This window comes from Oryx dammah, unplaced genomic scaffold, assembly GCF_014754425.2.
Source record: "Oryx dammah isolate SB20612 unplaced genomic scaffold, SCBI_Odam_1.1 HiC_scaffold_1, whole genome shotgun sequence".
Taxonomy (NCBI): Eukaryota; Metazoa; Chordata; class Mammalia; order Artiodactyla; family Bovidae; genus Oryx; species Oryx dammah.
The window spans coordinates 5,834,366-5,860,863 of record NW_024070185.1 but is presented as its reverse complement, the minus strand read 5'-3'; positions in this window follow the sequence as shown (position 1 = coordinate 5,860,863).

Here is a 26,498-nt window from a genome sequence, read left to right as displayed (position 1 = left end):
TAAATCAAGCTAAAATATTTGTTTCCAGAAACGTCTAGTAGAATGAACACCTTCCAGACCTAAGTCAACTCAACAAAGTACAGCTGTCTGCAGCAACCCTGGAATTTCCACATTTCTCTTTATTTCTTTTAATGAGAAAGCACCTTTTGAGGCAGGAATGAGAAGCGAGATTTACAACATCACATTTAAGAATCTAGGAAAAGGATAAATAAGAGAAAGATGACTGTAATGCTTCAAAAAAAAAAAAAACAGGTTTTAATTTTATTTCGAATAATCTCCAAAAGGTAATGAAGTATGCAAATATAAAAGAGACAGGGTTGAGGGTGCAGGGTTTGATAGAAGGTAGGAGAGAATTCTGTTTTTAACCATTTTGTATAAGACATAAAAACAAATGTGAACACAGGATTCATTTAAGTACTTTCCCATAATCAATAAGCTAAGATCACACCTATTGAATGCAGAGTTCCAAAGAATAGCAAGGAGAGATAAGAAAGCCTTCCTCAGTGATCAGTGCAAAGAAAAAGAGGAAAACAATAGAATAGGAAAGACTAGAGATCTCTTAAGGAAAATCAGAGATACCAAGGGAACATCTCATGCAAAGACGGGCTCAATAAAGGACAGAAATGGTATGGACCTAACAGAAGCAGAAGAGATTAAGAAGAGGTGGCAAGAATACACAGAAGAACTATACAAAAAAGATCTTCACAACCCATATAATCATGACGGTGTGATCACTCACCTAGAACCAGACATCCTGGAATGTGAAGTCAAGGGGGCCTTAGGAAGCAAAGTTGGTGGAGGTGATGGAATTCCAGTTGAGCTAAAACCTAAAAGATTTCAAAACCTAAAAGATGATGCTGTGAAAGTGCTGCACTTAATATGCCAGCAAATTTGGAAAACTCAGCAGTGGCCACAGGACTGGAAAAGGTCAGTTTTCATTCCAATCCCAAAGAGAGGCAATGCCAAATAATGCGCAAACTACCACACAATTCCACTCATCTCACACGCTAGTAATGCGCAAAATTCTCTAAGCCAGGCTTCAGCAATACATAAACCATGAACTTCCAGATGTTCAAGCTGGTTTTAGAAAAGTCAGAGGAACCAGAGATCAAATTGCCAACATCCGCTGGATCATCAACAAAGCAAGAGAGTTCCAGAAAAACATCTATTTCTGCTTTATTGACTATGTCAAAGCCTTTGACTGTGTGGATCACAATAAATTGTGGAAAATTCTGAAAGAGATGGGAATACCAGACCACCTGACCTGCCTCTTGAGAAACCTATATGCAGGTCATGAAGCAGCAGTTAGAACTGGACATGGAACAACAGACTGGTTCCAAATAGGAAAAGGAGTACGTTAGGCTGTATATTGTCACCCTGCTTATTTAACTTATATGCAGAGTACATCATGAGAAACGTTGGACTGGATGAAGCACAAGCTGGAATCAAGATTGCTGGGAGAAATATCAATAACCTCAGATGTGTAGATGACACCACCCTTAGGGCAGAAAGTGAAGAAGAATTAAAGAGCCTCTTGATGAAAGTGAAAGAAGAGAGTGAAAAAGTTGGCTTAAAGCTCAACATTCAGAAAACTAAGATCATGGCATCTGGTCCCATCCCTTCATGAGAAATAGATGGGAAAACAGTGGAAACAGTGTCAGACTTTATTTTTTGGGTTCCAAAATCACTGCTGATGGTGACTGCAGCCATGAAATTAAAAGATGCTTACTCCTTGGAAGAAAAGTTATGACCAACCTAGATAGTATATTCAAAAGCAGAGATGTTACTTTGCCGACTAAGGTCCGTCTAGTCAAGGCTATGGTTTTTCCAGTGGTCATGTATGGATGTGAGAGTTGGACTGTGAAGAAGGCTGAGCACCGAAGAATTGATGCTTTTGAACTGTGGTGTTGGAGAAGACTGTTGAGAGTCCCTTGGACTGCAAGGAGATCCAACCAGTCCATCCTAAAGGAAATCAGTCCTGGGTGTTCATTGGAAGGACTGATGTTGAAGCTGAAACTCCAATATTTTGGCCACCTGATTCAAAGAGCTGATTTATTTGAAAAGACCTTGATGTTGGGAAAGATTGAAGGCAGGAGGAGAAGGAGACAAGAGAGGATGAGATGGTTAGACAGCATCACTGACTCAATGGACATGAGTTTGGGTAAACTCTGGGAGTTGGTGTTGGACAGGGAGGCCTGGCATTCTGCAGTTCATGGGGTCACAAAGAGTCGGACATGACTGAGCGACTGAACTGAACTGAACTGAATACCTATTGAGGGTGGTTGCACACTGCAGAGATTCAGAGCTACACTTCCAGATATGATAGATTGGATCAGTCAAAACTGGGTGCCATGACTTCCTCTCTTGTTCCTGAGATGTTACTTAACCTCTCTAAGCCTGTTTCCTCATCAGCAAAATAGAGCTGGAAGGACTCATAAAAGATACATGACACCAAGAGACAATGCTCAGAAAGCACACAGAACAAGTCTGGCTCACATGAGACTCCACAATTGGTAAATTTTGCTATTTTTTTTTTGATTAAAGAAAAAATTACTGCAACAATGCAGTGCCAGATACAGCCTCCTACTTATGAATTAATGGCTATATATTTATGCATACGTTATAGGCAAAAGTCTCCTCTGTTTTCCATAGTGCCTACGTAAATCTGACTGTGAAATACTTACAGTCAACCTACTTTTTCAGGCTGCATTATATACTAAAAATGTGACATGGCCTTATATTTCCACATAAATACGTGAAGGCTGGGTTTGTCACTTTGTCTCTATCATACCTACCTCATTAATTCAAACAGATGACAAATCTAAGTAGGACCTTCCTAGAGATTTCCAAATGCAGAAAATACATTCTGAAAGCTGTTCAAGTGTTTAACAAGTACTTAACTTTTATCATTTTTCACACATCTCAAGAGACATTTCAATATAGTCTATCTTGATGTTCCACAAATAAGATACATTAAATCTGTAGCTATCTGTATTTTTTAAAAATCCAGGAAACAAGATGTTTTTATAAAACCTGACTGGATGACCAAATTAACAACAGCATCTAACAACTACCTACTTTTCCACTGTGAAGTAGTTATGTTTAAATAGATACGATTTCACAAAACCAATCATTACAACAAATTTCAATCACATATTAAAAGGCACATATATAAAACAGGTAAGTTATAGTGTAATTTGTGTTATGAAAATGCAGTGGTGCTTATTACAGAATAGCACTTGATCTAAAAGGAACTGCAAATGAGTGGCAGAAGTCACTGCTACTTGAAAATCTATTCATAATTAAAATAAAACAGCTTTGAAATTCAATATATCAGCAAGAATAAATGATCATATTTAGAAAACTTATGTTTACAAATCATGTAACAAGACCAAGCCATTGTACGAATTAAAAAACATGTAGTTGCCTATTAATTAAGGACTGAGTTCCTATGGATTATCAAACACATTTATTTCTGTTTTATGTTTTGGTTTTTGACTATGAGGCATGAGGGATCTCAGCTCCCCAACCAGGGATCAAACCTGCCTCCCTTGACTTGGAAGGTGAAGTCTTAACCACTGGACCACCAGTTCAGTTCAGTTGCTCAGTCGTGTCCAACTCTTTGTAACACCATGAACTGCAGCACGCCAGGCTTCCCTGTCCATCACCAACTCCTGGAGCTTGCTCAAACCAATGTCCTTTGAATCGGTGATGTGTTCCATCCATCTCATCCTCTGTCATCCCCTTCTCCTGCCTTCAATCATGCATCATGGTTCAACTCTCACATCCATACATGACTACTGGAAAAGCCACAGAATGACTAGACAATCTTTGTTGGCAAAGTAATGTCTCGGCTTTTTAATATGCTGCCTAAATTGGTCATAGCTTTTCTTCCAAGGAGAAAGCATCTTTTAATTTCATGGCTGCAGCCACCATCTGCAGTGTTTTTGGAGCCCCAAAAAATCACTGGACCACGAGGGAAATTCCAGTTGAATACCTTTGTTTTCTCCTCTTCCACAGGGCTAATTGCCTTTGGGCTGACTCCCTTTAATGTTGGTTATAGTTTGGTGTCAGGGACCCATACATTTTCTAACCAGAGCCAGAACTAAATAAGCTTCACAAGTCATATAGCCAGTGTTACAATTACTCAGTTCTACTGTCACAGAATGAATGCGGGTATAGACAATATTCACATACAAGACATAACCAAATGGGAGAGGCCGTATTCCAGTAAAACATTATAGAAACAGGCATCCAGACAGATTAATTGACTCTCCATCTTCCTTCTGCTGGCACAGTAAGAGATAACAACTCTTCCCTGGTAGCTCTTGGTAGGAAGTGGGCCTACAATGCAGGAGACCTGGATTCAATCCCTGGGTCGGGAAGATCCCTAGAGAAGAAAATGGTAACCCATTCCAGTATTCTTGCCTGGAGGATTCCATGGACAGAGGAGTCTGGTAGGCTACAGTCACACTTTCACTTTCTTTTCTTCCTTCTGCAGAGAAAGCTTCTAATCTTTAATGAAGTCAAAGAAGGAAAAGGAAATATACGAGCAGTGTAGACCATCTGATCCAAATGTCCACTCAAGTATTGATATCTGAAGATCAAGACGAAGAACTGGGTTAGATCAACTGAGGTCTAATGGAGGTGACCATCCACCTCAAATGTAAAAACATCCCTAAGCTGGAATCAAGACTGCAGGAGAAATATCAATAATCTCAGATAAGCAACTGACACCACCCTCATGGCAGAAAGTGAAGAGGAACGAAAGAGCCTCTTGATGAAAGTGAAAGAGGAGAGTGAAAAAGTTGGCTTAAAGCTCAACACTCAAAAATGAACATCATGGGATCTGGTCCCATCACTTCATGGCAAATAGATGAGGAAACAATGGAAACAGTGACAGACTTTATTTTCTTGGGCTCCAAAATCACTGCAGATGGTGACTGCAGCCTTGAAATTAAAAAATGCTTGCCCCTTGGAAGAAAAGCTATGACCAACCTATGCAGCATATTAAAAAGCAGAGACATTACTTTGCCAACAAAGGTCCGTATAGTCAAAGCTGTGGATTTTCCAGTAGTCATGTATGTATGTGAGAACTGGACCATAAAGAAAGTTGAGCACCAAAGAATTGATGCTTTTGAACCGTGGCGTTGGAGAAGACTCTTTAGAGTTCCTTGGACAGCAAGGAGATCCGACCAGTACATCCTAAAGGAAATCAGTCCTGAATATTCATTGGACAGACTGATGCTGAAGCTGAAGCTCCAATAGTTTGGCCACCTGATGCGAAGAACTGACTCATTGGGAAAGACCCTGATGCTGGGAAAGACTGAAAGCAGGAGGAGATGGGGACTACAGAGGATGAGATGGTTGGATAGCATCACCGACTCAATGGACATGAGTCTGAACAAGCTCTGGAATTTGGTAATGGACCGGGAAGCCTGGTGTGCTGCGGTTCATGGGGTCGGAACGAGTCAGACATGACTGAGTGACTGAACTGAGCTGAATCTCATCATAAGTCTTGCTACTCAAAGATTTCTTTGCTCTTTGGATGTGTAGATCACACAAAGATAGATTTAAAAGCTCCTCCTGAGACATTTTCTCAAAGAGAATATATCTGGAATACCTGAAAATTTTTCACTTTCTAACGCAAGAAGCTCTTTTCTCCAAGTGACAGAAATAATTAAACTTGCACTCAACAGGTTACTTTTTAAGCTTGGTAAAGGCAAAATTCAAGCTGTGGTACAGAAAAAAAAAAGCAAATGCTTTCACGTAATGACAAATATGTTGCTCTAATTAAAATGTGGATCGGAACTAGATTAGTCTAAGAAAAGCAATATAAGGTAGTAGTAAGAGCATGTTTTCATACACATGTTCATTTATTCTCTTCACAAATATGTATATCGAGTGCCTACTCTGTGCCAATACCATTCAACTAGAACACAGTTGTGAAAACAGACCTTACATTCCAGTGAAGACATAAAAAAGACAAAGTGAAAACGTGAAATGTATAATGTATTAGATAATGTAAATATATACAGAAAAAGCAATGTAGCAAAAGAGAGTAGGAAATATAGGCTCTGGGAGTTAACAATTTCACAGAAAATAGTAGGGGAAATTCTCATCAAGAATGTAATACTAGAGTTCAGACCTGAAGACAGTGAGGGGATGAGCCAGATAAGGAAGAAGAGCAGTCCAGGCAGTGGGAACAGCAGGTGCAGACGCCCTGGGGTAAGGGGGTCCCAGTGTGTTGCAGAAACAGCAGAGAGCAGTGCAGGGAATGTCTGCAGAGAAAGGAGAGTGGAGGGCTTCCCTGGTGGCTCAGTGATTAAGAATCCACCTGCCAATTCAGCAGACGAGGTTTGGATCCCTAGTCCAGAAAGATCCCACATGATGCAGAGCAACTAAGCCCAAGCTCCACAACTATTCAGCCTGCACTCTAAGAGTCTGAGAGCCACAACTACGGAGCCCGCGTGCTCCAAAGCCCCTGCTCTGCAACAAGAGAAGCCACCACGATGAGAAGTCTGTGCTCTGCAACGAGAGAGTAGTCCCTGCTCACCGCAAGGAGAGAAAAACCCGTGTGCAGCAACCAAGACCCAGCACAGCCAAAAATAAATAAATAAAATTATTGTTTAAAAAAAAAGAAAGGTGAGCAGAGGGAGACATAGGTGGGCAAACCATATAGAAAAATAAAGAGATGATTAGCACTAAAAAATTCTGACAAGTAATGACCTCCATGAAAGAGCTATCTCAGAGGAAGGCTTGGCTTCTAAGATAAAGCAATATTCTATTTTTCAGCCAGGCAGTGGGTAGTCATTATATTATTGTTCTTTAAACTGAACAAATGTATGACATTTCATAATAACAAAAGAAAATGAGCACTCTAAAAACTGTACAAAGAAAACAATAATCACCCAAAACCCACCACCCCAGAATTAACAACCTTCAAGTCATCTTTCCTTTTATACACATGCACCCACATGCACGTGCATAAAATTTAATGTCTATGTAGAATCATGTACCATAAATACAGTTTGCAGCTGGCTATTTATCTAACAATACACCGTATGCATTGTTGCAGAATGAAACCACGCTGCTTAACTGAGTGAGAAGAAGCATTGTGAGCTAAGAACTTACACAAAAAGGGACATTCCCACCCAATGTGATTCAACACATTTCTCTCAGATCTCCAGCAGTTCCTTGATAAAAGAATTTTATAAGTTTCAAACAAATTTCCAGAGATGCCACACAAGACTAACCTTCCCTAAGAAAGTGAACTCTACAACATCTCTTTAATCCACAGTCAAAACCAGACTTTTTTGCTTCTAAGCTAAATATTTTATTGTTTTTCATTGTTTAGTCCCTAAGTCGTGTTTGACTCTTTGCAACTCCACAGACTGTAGCCCACCAGGCTTCTCTGTCCATGGGATTTCCCAAGCAAGAATACTGGTGTGTGTGTGTGTATGTTGCCATTTCCTTCTGCAGGGGATCTTCCCAACCCAGGGATCGAACCAGCATCTCCTTTATCGCAGGTGGATTCTTTACCACTGAACCACCTGGGAAGTTCATCAAATGCTTCTGTGCTATGGAACAAATGTGATGAAAATGATATAGTTATCATTTCCAACACTGGAAAAAAATAACCATATTACATCAGAGACCATAAAATATAGAAAATGGAGGAGTGAGTTTTCTCACTTCTGACATACACATCATGCCTAAGACATAGACATTCAGCATTTCAATTCTGTTAATGACAGAATTGTTTCCATTTAAGACCCCCAAATGCTGTCTCAATCATGGCAGCATTTATGAATGCTATTTGCCAGTTTCTATCACATTAGTAAACTATTGTTTTAAGCTGCCATGTCTTCTGGACCAAATTATTCCCTTGATCAAACTTCTTGTTAGCCAGAGCCTCAGTTAATATTTCCTAGGAACTTGACTTTTTCAATGCAGCAATCCACAACTGGTAACCATACACTTCACACTCATGGCTTTCTATAAATGTTTTAGTTTGAAATAATAAATGCTTTTAAAAATACCTCCACTTTGATAGGAAAACCCTGTTCACCTCACAGCTCATTCCCACTTTTTAGTAATTTTTCTCCCATCAAGTTGACTCAAATTGAAAACATATCACCAAGAACTGAGCCACAGAACAGCCTGACACGGGTTCCAGAATTGGGAGTGAGGGAAGCCTGAGAACTTAAGGAGGATAGGGATTTTTCTTATCAAAACATGATCATGAGTTTGGAAATGTGCTCACAAAAATAATTTTGGCTGCAGCGATTCCATACTCTTCCAACCACCCCCTTAAGAACACTTTACCAATCAGAATGGTTGTAAGACTCCACACCTACAATGCAAGTTTCTCATTTCCTCCTAAATAAACTAAATTGATTTTCTATAGCTGGAGCTGTTTGAAAGGATTTTTCCTTTTTAAGTGAATGCAATGTGCACAGATAGTCCCAATGCACTAAACCTCATACTTCACAAAGCAGGAGACTTTCAGAGCAGCAGGAACACACTGAACTTTATGAGATTTAAGGCAAACATTGCGATCAGGGTAAGAAAAATACCTCAGTGCAATTAAGAAAACCCAGTTGAGGAATTAGAAATGGAACAGATTCATGGCTGGACTCAGGTGAGGACTGACCTTCTTGGTTCTGTGTTGTTACACAGTCTCGGCGTCTGCCCTCAATAAACCCATCTGTCCAAGGACACACCACCTGGGAAAATGCAAAATAGCTCATTGAAGCCATTTTTAAAAATCTGTCCTACATATATTAATAGATGGCCAGTGGACACATGAAAAGTTGCTCAATATCGCTAATTATTAGAGAAATTCAAATCAAAATTACACTGAGGGACCTCTTCACACTGATCAGAATGGCCATCGTTAAAATGTTTACAAATAATAAATGCTGGAGAGGGTGTGGAGAGAAGGAAACCTTCCTACACTGTTGGTGGGAATATAAATTGGTGCAGCCACTATGGAGAACAGTATGGAGGTTCCTTAAAAAACTAAAAATAGAATTGCCATATGGTCCTGCAATCCCACTCCTGGTCATATATTTGGAGAAAACCATATTTCTCAAAGATGCATGCACCTCAATGTTCATAGCAGCACTATTTATTATAACCAAGACATGGTAGCAACCTAAATGCCCATGAACGGATGAATAAAGAAGACATGATATTTACATACAATGGAATATTAGCTGTAAAAAGAAAGAAATCATGTCATTTGCAGCAACATAGCTGCTCCTGGAGATTATCATACTAAGTGAAGTCAGACAAATATTATATCACTTATATGTGGAATCCAAAAAATAGTGCAAATGAATGTATTTATAAAACAGAAACAAATTCACAGACAGTAGAAAACAAACTTATAGTTACCAAAAGGAAAGGAGTGGGAGGGATAAATTAGGGGCTTGCAATTAACAGATACACATACTACTATATATAACAGAGGTCAACAACAAGGACCTACTGTATAGGACAGGGAACTATACTCAACATCTTATAATAACCTATAGTGAAAAACAATTTGAAAAATAATATATGTGTATAGCTAAAGCACTTTGCTGTACACTTTAAATTAACACAACATTATAAATCAACTATACTCCAATTTAAAAACCTGTCCTGCTTAGAAATGAAAGGTGTTTATGGGTGGATCCAAAGCAGGGAAATTATAGAGCAAACTAAAAAGGAGGTAAACTTGATATTTCTGTTAGATGACAGATAGTCACCTTTATTATCAATTTCCATCCCAGTACCTAGTTCATATGTGTGGTCAAGGTCCTTCGTGCTGAAATTGTATAGATTTATACATAATGATTGCAGATTATAAAAAGTCTGTGAGTTTTCTGGGCCTTAGCTAATTTTCTTCCACTGTCTAATTTCATAGGCTATGCACTACCGTGAGCTGAACAACATTTATGGATCCACAGACAAAGGAACAAACTGCATGGAAGCTGGAATATATGTACAGAGAAGAGACAAAAAAAGGACATCTCCAAGTCATAGCAGGTAGATCTGCTTTCCTGGCTGAGGAAAACATTTATGTTATCACCATCACATCAATTGTTTTTAATTGCTATTTTGGGACTTCCCTGGCAGTCCAATGGTTAGAACTTCACCTTCCAATGCGGGAGATGTGGGTTTGATCCCTGGTCAGGGAAGCTAAGATCTCATATGCCTCATGGCCAAAAAAAACAAAACATAAAACAGAAGCAATGTTATGACAAATTCAATAAAGACATTTAAAAAAACACCTTAAAAAAAAGCTATTTTGCCCGTTCAATTTTTCTCTGCATTTTCATATGTGGAGATATGAAGTCCACCCTCTTTCAATGAAATGATAGTTTACTTGTTGTTAAGGAGATATTGGTGATGACATTTTTCTGTTTTGGCAAACAAGTGTCATCTTCAAAGAAAAATAGACTTAGTCCAAAGGAGAATTATTGCCAAACCTTAATAAACTCTTGTGATTTACAACATTAAGAAAATAAATATATGGAGAGAAGTCCTGTTTACACATATATCTGGAGCCTGTTCCCTTACCAAATAAGACATGTGCCATGAAATAGGGCCACCCCTTGGGCACACAGTGGCTAATTTTCATCCCCATAAAAAAGCAGTAACAAACTGCTAGACAAACTGCAGTGCAATGATTTATGCTAATGAGTTGTTAATAATGAGCTAAAAATGATCATTTTTAAAGATATCTTGGTATTTGAAGGAGTTCTCTTTCCATTCTTATTACATTTGCAGACCTAGATCCAGATTCACGAGTCACAGAATTCAGTGGGAATTTCCCCCAGAGAAAATTCCTTGCAATAAACCAGCAGGAAGCATAGTCCCACTTACTTGGGATGCTGTTCCTATAAATTTTACTTTTAATGTTTTACTGCCTTTCTCCCAGTTAATCGGTACTCAGTCATTCATCCAGAATGTTTCGGTCAGCTTCACTGTACTTCGAAGCAACATCTTTCATATTCTTTGTCAGCTATATTATTTTTTAAACCACCACTCAAACACAACTCTCCTGTCAGAAGCTGACCTCTGTCACGTGATTATGGTATCTCCATTCAACAGGCGATCAGAATCTCCCCACACCTCCTCAGGCACACCTTCCCAGGGATCACATCTCTTCTCACATTCCTGCTGGGTTCTTTTCCCTTATTTGAAGTTATGCTCGCAACTCTGAGCAATGCAATCATTGCCTCTCCCACCCACAAATAGAATCCATTAAGTGAAAATTCATTCCAAACTCAGCTTAGGGTAGTGAAGAAGACTTGGTAAACCCCCAAAGGTCTAGAGGTTGAATTTCATTTGGAAAACTACCCAGAAGTTCAACGGCTTATCCAGGGCTTATCCTAACTCAGAGAGTGGCCTAGGGATGTGCTGACAGGAAGGAATTAAGGGTCCACCAGGCACCAGGGAAACCAGTTCTGCAGCCCTTTGGCAGCATCCTGCTTCTGAAGAGGAGGTGGGAGGGTGGGTGAAGTTGAGGGAGGAACAGATCAGGAAACTTCACTCCATCCTTTCCTGAGCCTTGCAGAAGGAGGCTCCACGCTGTGTTTCCAACTGAGAAGATCTACTCTACCTATGCATTTCTCCTGACAAATAAAGAGCTCATTTATGAGTCAAGTACCAAGCTTCCCTGGTGGCTCAGTGGTAAGGAATCCACCCGCCAATGTAGGAGACGTGCCTTCGATCCCTGAGATGGAAAGATCCCCTGGAGAAGGAAATGACAACCCACTCCAGTATTCTTGCCTGGAGAATTCCATGGACAGAGGAGCCTGGTGGGCAACAGTCCATAGGGTCACAAAAGAGTTGGACACGACTGAGTGACTGAGCACTTGCTAAGGTAACACCTGCAATGTATTGGAGCTAATTCTGATAGAAAATCAAGTGTCTGGGGAAATACTGCTCCCCCTAGAGCTCCCAGGAGACAACTTTGTGTTGTCTCCAGGTCGTTTTCTTCTGAAACTCATATCAAGATTCTTGTGATCCTTTCTCCCCTAAAATTACAGAATCTCAAGAACCCAGGAAGTTACCTGAAAGGGGAGCAGAGAAAAACAAGAAGGAACACTGCAGTATAACGTTTAACATGGAGGGAGAGAAGATGACAATACATGTTTCAGGAATAGAAGCAGCTTCAGCGCAAACTGTGCCATGGTAATTACTTCAAGAAAGGACCAGGATCCTCTCCCATCAGCAGCAGAAGCAGTAACTTAGCAACTGCTAAGCTTCCCAGGTGCATTGCCTCAATCCAACTGATAGTACAAGGTCACAGGCTAGGGACTTCACTTGCGGTCTATTAGTTGAGATTTTTGCCTTCCAATGCAGGAGTCGAGGGTTCGATCCCTGATTGGGGAGCTAAGATCTCACATTCCTCTCGGCCAAAACATCAAATCATAAAAACAGAATCAATATTGTAGCAAATCCAACAAAGCCTTAAAAAAATAATAAAGAGCAGGGGCTATAGAGTCACATAGCCTGTGTACACATACTGGGCTCCACCATTTTTCTTTCATGACCCTGAGCAAATTTCTTGACTTCTAGGCTTCAGTTTCCCCATTTGTAAAATGAAAATGAACACAACAGAAACTTCATAAAATTGTTGGAAAGATTAAATGACATAAAGTATATAAAATGCTTGTCATAGTACATGGAAGATACTAAGCACCCAATCACCACAAGCCAGCATTTCTTTTTTGGGAGGATCCCCTGGAGAAGGAAATGGCAACCTACTCCAGTATTCTTGCCTGGGAAATCCCATGGACAGAGGAGCCTGGCAGGCTACAGTCCATGGGATCGCAAAGAGTCGTACACATCTGAGTGAACACAAATCTTCTCCCTGCTTGCTTTGTTTCTACTGGAACCCTTCCCCTTCTTTCCCAGCTTTCCTTCCTATCTTTACCTCTCTTATTCTTCCTTTCTCAGCACTCCACCCCCTTCCTACCTTGGCGATCAGACAAAGCCACTATCAAACTTCCCTCACTCCCTTCCTCCCCCTCTGTATCCTTCCTGACCAGCTGATTCCGGAGAGGAATCCGATAACTTATCAATAGGCATAGGTTGCTCCATAGGAATATTGGCCAGCCTAGGAAACAGCCTTTCTTTGAAGGATAGCAGATCAGAATTTCTGACTCCATGCGGGAGTGTTTTGTGCTAAATCTCCTGTAACTGTGGCCACTTTCCATTAAATATACCCAGATTCACTGCATCCTGTTTTCAAGGAAACAGATTCAGTAACAAGTTAACAATGCTGGCATAGATATCTGTGTACTCATTTGTCCTTCTACCTTTCTGACTTTTTTGATGGTGCCCATCAACTTAGTAGTTAACCATTCAGAACAAGATATATTGGAAACAGAAATAGTCTTCATTTAAGCAACTCTTACATTAAAAAGGTGTCCATCTGCACTGGATTTCTTGTTTCTCTTCAACATCCAAGTGAATTCCATTTATAACACTTCTTATTTAATTAACATTTTAAAATTCACAATGCAATCCTTCAGAATTCTTGGTCAATTTTATCATCTTATATTTAAGTTTTTATATACATTGTGCCCATAGAGTTGTCTAATATGAAAATCTGCCTAAGTAATTATAAGAATGGAAAACATCAAATTGAAATAAAATGTAAAATGGACTGGACTAAAATATATAAATGAAATAAAGTTCAAAGGATTTATCTCGCAGTTTGCCTTTTGATTCATTTTATACCTCTATAATAGTCCATCATAAAAAAAAGCAAAAAAGTCAATATTTCCATTTCTAAGCAAATAAAAATGCTTTGTGTACACTCGAGAATTTTCTTGAAGGATGCTTTTCAAGAGAATAGTCCTTTCTTTGTCATTTGGTAGTTTCCACAAAAACCAACTAAGGTATGATGACCTTGTTTTTAATAAGTCAGATTTGCCACCATAAATGTGCGTCAAATTATAAACAGGACATTTTGTGAACTGCTGGGCATGCAAAATTTGAGGGAAGGGATAAACACTTTATACGATCATTGCACATTGAGTTAAGAGTTTTCTAAATATTTCATAGCAACTTCACTGGCCTTTCTGCTTATGATAATGATCATTTAAGGTAACATTACTGTGAGGTCATTCACTGGATGGAAGCACTTTTTTTTTTTTGAAAAGGGGGAAAAAAAACGTATAAAATGAATAGCATTGGCAAATGTTTCTAATCATTTCCTGAAAATACCAAACCACCAAACATTCTTTTTATTTACTACATTTTGCTTTTGTCCATAAATCAAAGGACAATAACAAGCCTAATGTCAAAGAAACTTTTTGACACTTCATACATTTGAGCAAGCTTAGCCGATAAACAGTTTAGATGAAGTTATGGTTTGAAATACGTTTCCCAAGAGGATTGTGGTTCATAAATTGCTATCAGGCTACCTCTGTCATTATTGATTTGAGACCTGCTCAAGGTACCCACAGCTATTACTAAGTCTAACATTACTTGACCTGCTTTTTCAGAAAATGATATTTGGTTATATAAGGACAACAAACCATCCATCCTAGAAGAAACACACAGTCTGCTTGTCATCATATATAAAAAATATTAATATTGCATTCTATCTGAAATTTTGAGGAACAATTAAAAAAGGAGGAAATCCTTTTTTCACACATTAAATAATTTTCAGAATTCTTAGCTGGTGTGAAACGAGTTGCTTTATAAGAACTGTACCACAAGAGCTTAGAAAAATGAGAATTTTTATAATATGTCAAACAAAAGAAATTTGCATCTCAGCATTTTGTATGTATGTATGATCATTTATTACCTCTGTGTCTTCTTTACAGTGAAGGAGTTCTGATAAGCTTATTAAAATTATATCCATAGGCATCCAATGCGTTGCCTAATATATGCTTATGCCTTTCCTATCCAGGAGAAACCAACATGCCTGTGAGCCCACCGTGAGGGACACAAGTATGGAACAGTTTATGTGCCCCAACCTGTACTGTGCCCTCAGCCTTGGGGATTTGGGAAATGTCAGAAAAAGATCAGAGCAAGCATCCTGCTACTTTTTATTCAGATTCTAGGGTCTTAGCCTTCAAGGAAACACTTAAAGTTTAGTTATGACTTGATGGCTCTGCATTGCGCTTGTCATCGGTGACCCGGCTTCACAAAAGCGCAGAACCAAAGGGTTTTAGGAACGAACCTAACAAGGGCCATCCACAGCTAGAGATGTGACAAATTTATGAATTTTATCAGCCTTGCTTTTAAAAGTGCTGGTAAGTTAAACAATCAGAGGTGGAAGTTCCCTGCGAGCCCCCTTAATCATCTGAGAAGCTGTCTGACTGTGCACCATCGGAGGAGAGCCGGACAAATCAAAAAGCTGGACCACATCACTTCCACACCAAGAAACCCGCCAAATGTAGAGCAAAGGGTTTGGCTTTCTTATGAAAAAAAAAAAAAAAAAATCTATATCTCCCTGGAACGGAGTGATCTGAAGCACTCTGGATAACTCATTCAAGGAAACACCACTTGCCCTGGTCGCCGACACTTGCAGGAAGCTTTCCAGATGATTCCATAGTAACCTCTGCTAATTTTACACAATCACCTACTCAGCTATCTGAATGAGAAGGTAGGTTTTGCCAAAGCAAACTTGAATTTACCTCGGTTTTGACCTTTGGCTGGCATCACTTAGGAACCAGAATGTCTACAGAGAGCAAAGAACTCTCGTCTCATTCATTATTTACATGGCACTGAGCTTGTGGAAACAGTGCAAATCCTACAGAGCAAGGAAAAAGGATCACTATCAGCAGCTTCACTCACCCACTGTTTTCACCCAAAATAAAAATCAAACCACTTTGTTCTGGATCATTTTAAATAGGAATGACCGAGTCCTTTCCTAGTTTATATTCAAATAATTCAAAGATATTTCTAGTGAAAACAGAGTCCCTTAGTTGCAGAGGATCTTTTTTAGGTTTTAAACCGAACTTTTCTTTCATAAGATGTTGGGAAACTTCCCCAGAACTGGTTTACTCCTCTAAGAAGTATCTAAAAACGCCAGGGCATTTCACTCTGATAAAGCACTTGTGACACACTAACTATTAACCTTTGAACAAAGGAGCTCCATCTCCTTCTTGGTCGACCTCTGGTCCCACGATGCTGGGCCGTGACTCTGGCCTCACTTCAAAGACCTGCAGCTGAGAGGAGCTGCACTTATTCTATTTATTTCCTTTTTCCTCCCCCACTCCTTCCCCCATGTTGCTCCCTCTTTCTTTTTTTCACTTTCTTCTTACAACTTTTTTGTCTTTGATAGAAAAATGCCTAATCTCTCCATCTCCCCACAGCTTTACAGCTCTCCTGAGCAGTGTGCCCTGCTCTTTTATTTTCTTGTGCTAAGTCATGTCCAACTCTCTGAGACCCCATGGCCTGTAGCCCACCAGGCTCTTCTGTCCATGGGATTTTTCCAGGCAAGAGTACTGCAGTGAAGATACACTGCCTCCTCCAGGGGGTCTCCCCTACCCAGGGATCGAACCCATGTCCCCTGCATTGGCAGGCAGATTCTTTATCACTGTACCACCTGGGAAGCCCTTTAATTCCTTGGTTCCAGGAAAAGTCCAAAATCTTCCTCTTGTCTTGTAAATGGCCCAGTCAGTCTCAATGTGAGAGCTATCTCTACTTTGCAGCTTGCAATGATACTATTTTAGGCAAAAATAAAGAAAACTTGACCTCAGATTAGAAGACACATTGGATCCTTACATGATACCAAAGACAATGCTTTCTTTGAATCATAGGATATAAGAGCTGGAAAGAATGCTGGAGGCCTGTCCACGCGCCTCTTTTGAAGATGAGGCCCACAGAGACTGCATTTGTCCAAAGCCACAGGGCTCTTGGTGACAGAGGTAGAAACCACCGCGGCGGTCCAGCACTGTCTGTGGTGACACCAGCATCACCCTGTGGTGTGAAGAGACGTGTCCTCTGCCCTGGATGGTGGTCTCTGGGGGACAGCAGCCAGCCCCCCTCTCCTTTTAGTCTGGGAGGATGTGAACTGAATGGACCTGCATCCTGAATTCACTCAGAGGCCCAGCATTTAGGGTTAGAACTGTCTGTTTCAACGCTCCTTTTCTGTCTCTTCTCCCTTCCTTCTGAGAGAAGAAGAACATAATCAGTTTTCAAAAACATATTCAACATATGCTTTTAGGACCATGGAATTTCAAATCTGATAGAAAGCTTACATTCTCAGAGTCCATGCTCTTGACCTCACATTCAAGGTAACTGGGCTTCGGGTTAGTTACCTGGTTAGCTGAGAGCAGGAGGCCATGCTTCTGACTCTACCAACTGTGTGCTCACATGTCATTGGGAATATGCATGTTACTGGACAGGCCTAGTTATGCCTTTAATTCACCATCTGTGGGTGAATCTCACTTAATTTCTTTTGTATTTCAAGGGTCCGTGATATGTCTCATAAGTTCACAATCATTTAATTATTCTTAAAATCTTTTGATAAATGTGACTCCTTCTGCTGTTCCTCCAACTATCTCACATATCAAATATCACATTTACCACTCTTCTGGGCAATGGCTTAAGTGTATAAAATTTCTTCTGTGCTGGATTTTAAGGAGAAAATGTCCACTTCAGCTTTTTCACTTTTTTTCCCTTTGATAACCATAAGGCAGTATTGATACCATTTATTTTCAGAAACTTTCCGATCAGTGCTTTCAAGGAAGATTTAAGGATTTTTAAGGAAAGCAATTTGTCCTCCATTTGTGTTTGTTTTCACCTTTAAGAACAAAGTCCTACAAGTCCGAGTTTATAGTCAATCCAAAAAAGTCTCATGAGTCTCCCATTTTATTGGTAGAACAGGGACCTTTAATTTTCCTGGAGGCTTGGCTCTGGGGGTTATGTAGCACAGAACTTCCTTAACACTGGTAATCAGACCTGCAGGGTGCATGTTCACAGTTCCTGACATGTAAAACTACCCACGGTATCTCAGCTAATAACACCATGGCAGACACTTCACTTCTGGAAAGCAAGTATTGAAACCAATTGTGTCTGTTAATTGACCCTCCTTGCTGAAGCTGAAGCTCCAATACTTTGGCCACCTGATGCAAAGAGCTGACTCCTTGGAGAAGACCCCGATGCTGGGAAAGATTGAAGGCAGAAGGAGAAGGGGACTACAGAAGACGAACTGGTTGGATGGCATCACTGACTCAGTGGACATGAGTTTGAGCAAACTCCAGGAGACGGTGAAGGACAGGGAAGCCTGGTGTGTTGCAGTCCACGGGGTAGCAAAAGAATTGGACATCACTGAACAACTGAACAACAACACCTCCCCCAAGATATCAGTGTAGCTCATTTCAATACTGTCAACATTTTATCTCCAAAATAGCAGCAATAAGGCTGAACTATAGAACTGAGTTAGAACATATACCCTCACTGGCTGATTAGCAATGACTGCCAACCCAAAATACATTTGGGCAAAATCTCATTGTGGAGCCTTACAGAAGCATGTAACTGATGAAGTTTCAGAAGAGCTATTAGCTTCAAAGAAAACATTATTGAAAGCTAAGTTACCTTCAGCTGCATTGATATTTCCATGTAAAATATTAACATTGAATTCTTCCCAGGCTTTGAAAATTATTGCAGCAGTGAAAGTTCTTGTTTGTAAGAAATATTCAATACAAACCCAGTCTGATGATCATGAGTGCATGCTTAGTCGCTTCTGTTGTGTCTGACTCTTTGTGACTCCGTGGACTGAAGCCTCACTGGGATCTTCTGTCTCTGGGATTCTTCAAACAAGAATACTGGAATGGGTTGCCATGCCCTCCTCCAGGGGATCTTCCTGACCCAGGGATTGAACCTGCATCTCCTGTGTCACTGCAGGAGGATTCTTTACCACTGAGCCCTGGAGGAAGCCCTCATGATCATGAGGGAAGACAAAAATGCTGAGGACAGGGATGAAGCGGAAGTACATGGAGGCTTGCAGAAGTACTGGGAAGCTGGAGCTCCAGACTAGGATGAGGTTCAGGAACTCAGAAGCCCAGTGGGGCTGTGCATCCACAACCAAAGCAGGGGGGCACTGCTTCAATCCCTCTGCCAGAGCACTCTCCTCCATCTGTCCCTGCTTGCACACTGCTTGCATAGGAACCAAAGCCCCAGAAGACAACGTCTGATTCCAGGTTCTAAACCACATGGTTGTCTCTGGGAAAAGAGGGAGGGTCTGGGCAGCTGCTTCAGACTCCAAACAGAGAGGCTTCGTGGAAAAGGACCTTGGATAATGCAATCACACACACACAACAAAGCTTTAGTATAAATGTGCTTGTAGCATTTGCTCTTTTATTAATAAACAAAGACTTTGAATTGGGGGAATAATTTTCTATTTTTGGCAAAGTCCACTTTGAGTTTTAGAAATTAAATGCCTTGAACAGGAAACAAAAATAGAAGTGTTCTCACACTCATGTCTGTGCTGCAGCCAGTGGTTACTGGGTTCAGCCTGATTCCAATCATAGAGACTTGGCTGTAACAGGGAGCAAAATTACCCATCCTAGGGTTTTTGACTCTTATGCTAGAACAGGAAAGAGTCAGCCATTTCCCATCGAAAAAGGATGTTTTCAGGTTGGATTCCTGTGTTTGGTGAGCTGAAGTCTGATCTTTCTCATTTTTTACTTTAGATGATTCTCTCAGCTTATAGTCTAATTTTTGGTACAAAGTATGAAATGTAAAAGCATCATTTTCACATCAGTGTTTCACTAAATGATGGCCAAAATGCAATTCAACATGGAGCTTTTCAGAATATTTTTACCATTTGAATAAAATGAAGATCAACTTTTTAAAAGGTCAAAGTAACACGTTAGTGCATATTTGCTTACCGAAGTCCAGATGCTGCCCTTTCATTTTTAAAAAAACGTGTCCATACTAACAATTTTGCCAGATATGAGCACATTTTCACCAGATTTTAACTCTTTAAAACTTGACCCTCACTGTGGGGAATGAAGCAGGGAGAATTTGTAATCAAGTTTGAGTCTGTCATACAGAATGAATTAAGTCAAAAAGAGAAAAACACATATCATGTATTAATGCATATATGTGGAATCTAGAAAAATGTTACTGATGAACCTGTTTGCAGGGCAGGAATAGAGACATCAAGAACAGATATGTGGACACAGTGGGAGGAGACGGTGGGACGAATTGAGAGTGGCATTGACATTACATACTATCGTGTGTAAAACAGATAGCTAGTAGAAAGCTGCTATAGCACAGAGAGCTCAACTCAAGTGCTTGTGGTGAGCTAGATGGATGGGATGGGGCCGAGGAGGGAAGGCGGTCCAAGAGGGAAGGGATATATGCATACATATAGACGATTCCCTTCATGGTACAGCAGAAACTAACACAACATTGTAAAGCAATTACACCCCAAAAAATAAATTAAAAAAAAAGAATTGCTTCCCTGGGAAGCTGTGGAAATAAGGAGGTGTTGATCGAAGGGTACTGTACAAATTTTCAGTCGTAAGAGGACTATGTTCTGGGGCTCTAATGTACAGTATGGGGATTAGAGTTAACGATATTGTATTATATACTTAAATGTTGCTAAATTTTCTTGCCACACAAACAAAAGTGGCAACTACATGAGGTCCTATATATACCATTTAACTTGATTCTGCTCATCATTTCGCAACTTATATACATATGAAATAATCACACTGTACACCTTTTAAAAAAATCATATTGTACAGCTTAAATATATACAATCTTTTTCAATCATACATCAATCAAGCTGGAAAAAATAATGAAATAAATCAGTTTAAAGCATTTCCCATAAAACATAATAATAATATAGAAAGTTAATACAGATAAGTAAATGCTAAGTAATAAAAGCTCTTAATAAATATTTACTAATGGAATGAATAATAAGTACATTTATTTAGCACTAACTGCCAGGCACTATTATGCTTATATATGTTACCTTGTCAGAGAAGGCAATGGCACTCTACTCCAGTACTCTTGCCTGGAAAATCCCATGGATAGAGGAGCCTGGTAGGCTGCAGTCCAAGGGGGCGCGAAGAGTCAGACACGACTGAGCGACTTCACTTTCACTTTTCACTTTCATGCATTGGAGCAGGAAATGGCAACCCACTCCAGTGTTCTTGCCTGGAGAATCCCAGGGACGGGGGAGCCTGGTGGGCTGCCATCTATGGGGTCGCACAGAGTCAGACACGACTGAAGCGACTTAGCAGCAGCAGCAGCAGCATGCTACCTTGTATAATCTTTACAATGGCCTGATGAACTAAATATTATTCTTATACCTGTTTTGCAGATGAGAAAATTGAGGCAAAGAGTAGTTCAGTAACTTGCCGTGAGGGTGCCGGCTAATCCAACAAGTCTGGCTCCACAGTCTGTGCTCTTAATAGTTGTTATAATACCTCTTCAGATCAAGCTTTCAACAAAGGTAACAGAAATTCTCCAATTAATGCAATTCCAAAATAAATATACAGTTGGTTGGAATTATCGAAATAATCCTCCACCTCTCCTAAATTTTAGGTCAAAATATATCACAATTTCATTCTCAATCTTAAAGCTTTAAATCTGGAAAAGAGGACCCCTTTTCCAAAAAGTATTCATAGATACATGTAGACAACTCTCCCCAAGGTACATAAATATGTATGTTTATTCCAATATTAATCTTGTCAAGACAGAATCTGGGAGGGTTTTGTTTGGGGTACAGAGGTAAATCCATACAACACAGAACTACAGCTATATAAACAGACAATCAAATCAAAACACCAGAATTTGATGCTTTGGAAGGCCAGGTGTGCTCCTAGTGGTCTGAAAGAATAAAGCATCTGGAAAAAGTGAAACAGTTAGTCGCTCAATGGTGTCCAACTCTGTGACCTCATGGACTGTAGCCTGTCAGACTCCTCTGTCCAGGGGATTCTCCAGGCAAGAATACTGGAGTGGGTAGCCATTCCCTTCTCCAGGGGATCTTCCCGACCCCGGGATTGAAGCTGGGTCTCCTGCGTTGCAGGCAGATTCTTTACCATCTGAGCCACCAGGGAAGCCCAAAGACTCTGGAGAGATACCTGACTGACAGCCACGGAACAGCTTAATGAGTGAAAGACCCAAATGCTTGGAGGTCCGTTGAAGTGTACATTAAAAGCCTGGTGGAAATAGGTTTCAAGCAACAACTCTTTATGATAACAAATGAGTGGCCTTTTTTTAAGGAGGAAGATTTTATTTATTTGTTTGTTTATTCCATTTTAGTTATCTTAGTAAGACTTTTTATTGAATGAAAAATATTAATTTATATTAAATTCTATAGCGCTTTACAATTTTCAAAACTTTCACATGCATGCCTTCATATAATCCCGTAATAATCCTTTTCCCCTCCCCCTATGTTGCCCTTCCTCCTTCTCTTACCCCACTGGTAACCACTGATTTGTTTTCTATATCTGTGAATCTACTTCTTTGTTTTATTCACTAGTTTGTTGTATTTTTCAGATTCCACATATAAGTGTTATCATACAGTATCTGTCTTTCTCTGTCTGACTTATTTCACTTAGCATAATGCCCTCCAAGTCCACCCATGTTGCTGCAAATGGCAAATTCTCATTCTTTTATATGGCTGAACACTATTCCACTATATATATGCTACATCTTATTTATCCAGTCATCTGTCAATGGACATTTACGTTGCTCTCAGGCCTTGGCAATTGTAAGCGGTGCTGTTATGAACACTGGAGTGCATGTATCTTTTCAAATTAGTCATTTAGGTTTTTTGGAAAAACACAAATGAGTGTGTTTTGAGAGGTGGACTAAACAGCCTTGCAGAATATGCAGCGACTATGTGGCTTACAGACACATTAGAGTGAGTGGACCCTGTCACAAATTCTAACTTCCATATTCCCATTTTCATTGCTGCCACTGAATACTATGCTCACAGCAACTGGAACAAAATGTTTACATTTTACCAGTGTTTTATTTTCAATTAAACATCTCAGCTGCTATTTACATAGTTGAATGGCATGGCATTTATTCTGTGCAATTTGATGTTATTTCTTTGTAAATATTTCTCCAGCAAGGGATCTAAGTTCAAATTAGCTGTGAAAATGTCACCAAAAGTAAAATAAACTTTCATTTAACCTTGATCACAAACCATTGTTAAACTCAAGCTGAAAACCTGTGAAAATTAAAAATGGAAGGCCAAAGGAATGAGTTGCACATGGTTCAGAAAGCCTCTTGTTCTTGCACTGCCTGGGCCTTTAAGGACTTATGTTGAGTGACTTCAGCTAACCGCAAGTTACAGGGGACAGTGAAAGTTTCGAGAGCTTGGGACAGGTTTCGAGAGCTGCAGGTCCATCCTCGAAGAAGTCACCACTGGAATGTTTCACGTGTCTTACTCACAGTTGCTGTTGCCCGACCTGCACCTCTGTCCAGGATAATTCATCATGATCTCCACTCTGTCTGTGTATGTACTCCCAGGGCCAGGCAGGTCAGCATCAAATTCAGAATGGAAATTGAAATGTAAGAGGGTCTGCCTAGCTTTCTCTGCACTGCTGCTCCAGAACATTCTCTTCCTGTTCACTCTCTTTAATGCAGAGAGGACCCTCGCGGAATACGTGATGTTTTAGACTACTTTTTTGATATTTACTTGTGAATTTCTTCCAGTTTTTCTAGATTTTGACATTGAAATCTGAATATAGAAATACAGGCTTTGGGACTTCCCTGTCAGACACCACATTGTCAATGCAGGGGGCTCAGGTTCAATCCCTGGGCAGGGAACAAAGATCCTACATGCCATGCAACCAAAAAGTTTAATGAATTAATTCATGAATGAAATTGTTTTTTTTTTTTTAATTTTTTCAAAAATAGGTTTTTGGATAGGACTTGCCTTATATGCTATATACTCGGTGTCAAAGTCAATCACTACAGTATAATATGACTTGAGAGAGTCTAATCATGCCCCCCCCAAAAAATAAAATATTCCAATGCTCGGCAAGATACCAGAGATGATGATGGGGTTAGTGTTCCCCTTTAAACTCCCAGTAGCTCTAGAGCACAAACCATTATTCTGGAGTCAGTCATTCACAATTCTGTGTGGATTCCCTTGTGAAATCACTGTCCTCTGAGAATGCTAAATGAAATAAATAAAATAAGAATTTTACAGGAAAGGGGGAGAGATCATTTGGGGGCAGGAGTGATATGACGTCAAAGAAATTCAACAATTTACCAATTTTGTCGATTTACCAAATTTTCCTCATTTTGGAGAAATAAGATAATCATTTCCTATTTAGTCAGCAAACTCAAATTCCCTCAGCAGTTAATGGGCAACATAAATTACACCGAATCATTCTGTGTCGAGTAGAGGAGAGTATCTGTGAATCAAGAACTACAAAGTTCATCACAAACAAAGAATTGAAAACACAAACACAAAATTATTAACAATATGGACAACCAATTAATATCTGTAGACAGCTGCTAGTTTTGTTTTTTTAAAGTACAATTGCTTTACAGTGACAGGGAAGCCTGGCATGCTGCAAAGAGCTGGACACCACTTAGGGACTGAACAATAACAAGTTGCTTTACAATGTTGTGTTAGCTTCTACTGTACAGCAAAGTGAATCAGATATACATATATCAGGGCTTACCAGGTGGTTCCGTTGTAAAGAATCCACCTGCCAATGCAGGAGACATGGGCTCAGTCCCTGGATGAGTAAAATCGCCTGGAGGTGGAAATGGCAATCCACTCCAGTATTCTTGCCTGGAAAATTCCATGAACAGAGGAGTCTGGTGGGCTACAGACCATGAGGTCTCAAAGAATCAGACATGACTGAACAACTGAGCACACACACACACATATATAATCCCCTCTTTTTTGGATTTCCTTCCCATTTAGGCCACCAAAGAGCATTGAGTAGAGTGCCCTGGGCTATACTGTAGGTTCTCATTAGGTTATCTATTTTATACATAGTATATAAATACACACACACACACACACACACACATATGTCAATTACAATCTCCTAATTCATCCGACCCTCTATCTTTCTTCCTTGGTACCCATACATCTGTTCTGTACATTGGTGTCTCTATTTCTGCTTTGTAAATAATATCATCTACACCAATTTTTTTCAGATTCCACATATATGCATGAATACACCAGCTGCTAGTTTTTGATCCATAATTTAGTTCAACCTGAATGAAGTTCTTATGCAAGAAGGATATTATTCAGGGGATTAAATTAAAACACAGTTCAGTACCTCATAGTTCAGTTCAGTCGCTCAGTCTTTGCAGTCCCATAGACTGCAGCACACCAGGCCTCCCTGTCCATCACCAACTCCCAGAGTTCACTCAAACTCATGTCCATCGAGTCAGTGATGCCATCCAGCCATCTCATCCTCTATCGTCCCCTTCTCCTCCCACCTTCAATTTTTCCCAGCATCAGGGTCTTTTCAAATAGATGGCAATGATGACCCTGTATGCAGGACAGCAAAAAAGACACAGATGTGTATAGCGGACTTTTGGACTCAGAGGGAGAGGGAGAGGGTGTGATGATTTGAGAGAATGGCATTGAAACATGTATAATAACATGTAAGAATCGAAATGCCAGTCTATGTCTGATGCAGGATATGACACGCTTGGGGCTGACGCGCGGGGATGACCCAGAGAGATGTTGTGGGGAGGGGGGTGGGAGGGGGGTTCATGTTTGGGAACGCATGTACACCTGTGGTGGATTCATGTCAATCTATGCCAAAACCAATACAGAATTGTAAAGTAAAAATTAAAAATAAATAAATAAATTTAAAAAAAATAATATTAAAAAAAAAAAAAATCACTCAGTTCTTCACATCAGGTGACCAAAGTATTGGCGTTTCAGCTTCAGCATCAGTCCTTCCAGTGAATATTCAGGACTGATTTCCTTTAGAATGGATTGGTTGAATCTCCTTGCTGTCTGAGGGACTCTCAAGAGTCTTCTCCAACGCCACAGTTCAAAAGCATCAATTCTTCAACTCTCAGCTTTCTTTATAGTCCAACTCTCACATCCATACATGACCACTGGAAAAAGCCATAGCTTTGATTAGATGGACTTTTGTTGGCAAAGTAATGTCTCTGCTTTTTAATATGCTGTCTAGGTTGGTCATAACTTTTCTTCCAAGGAGCAAGTGTCTTTTAATTTCATGGCTGCAATCACCATCTGCAGTGATTTTGGAATCCAAGAAAATAAAGTCTCTCACTGTTTCCCCATCTATTGGTGATGGGACCAGATGCCATGATCTTAGTTTTCTGAATGTTGAGTTTTAAGCCAACTTTTTCACTCTCCTCTTTCACTTTCAGACTTTTGACTCAGTGGAAAAGGGAGAGGGTGAGATGATTTGGGAGAATGGCATTGAAACATGTATAATACCATGTAAGAATCGAATTGCCAGTCTATGTCCGATGCAGGATATGGCATGCTTGGGGCTGGTACGCGGGGATGACCCAGAGAGATGTTGTGGGGAGGGGGGTGGGAGGGG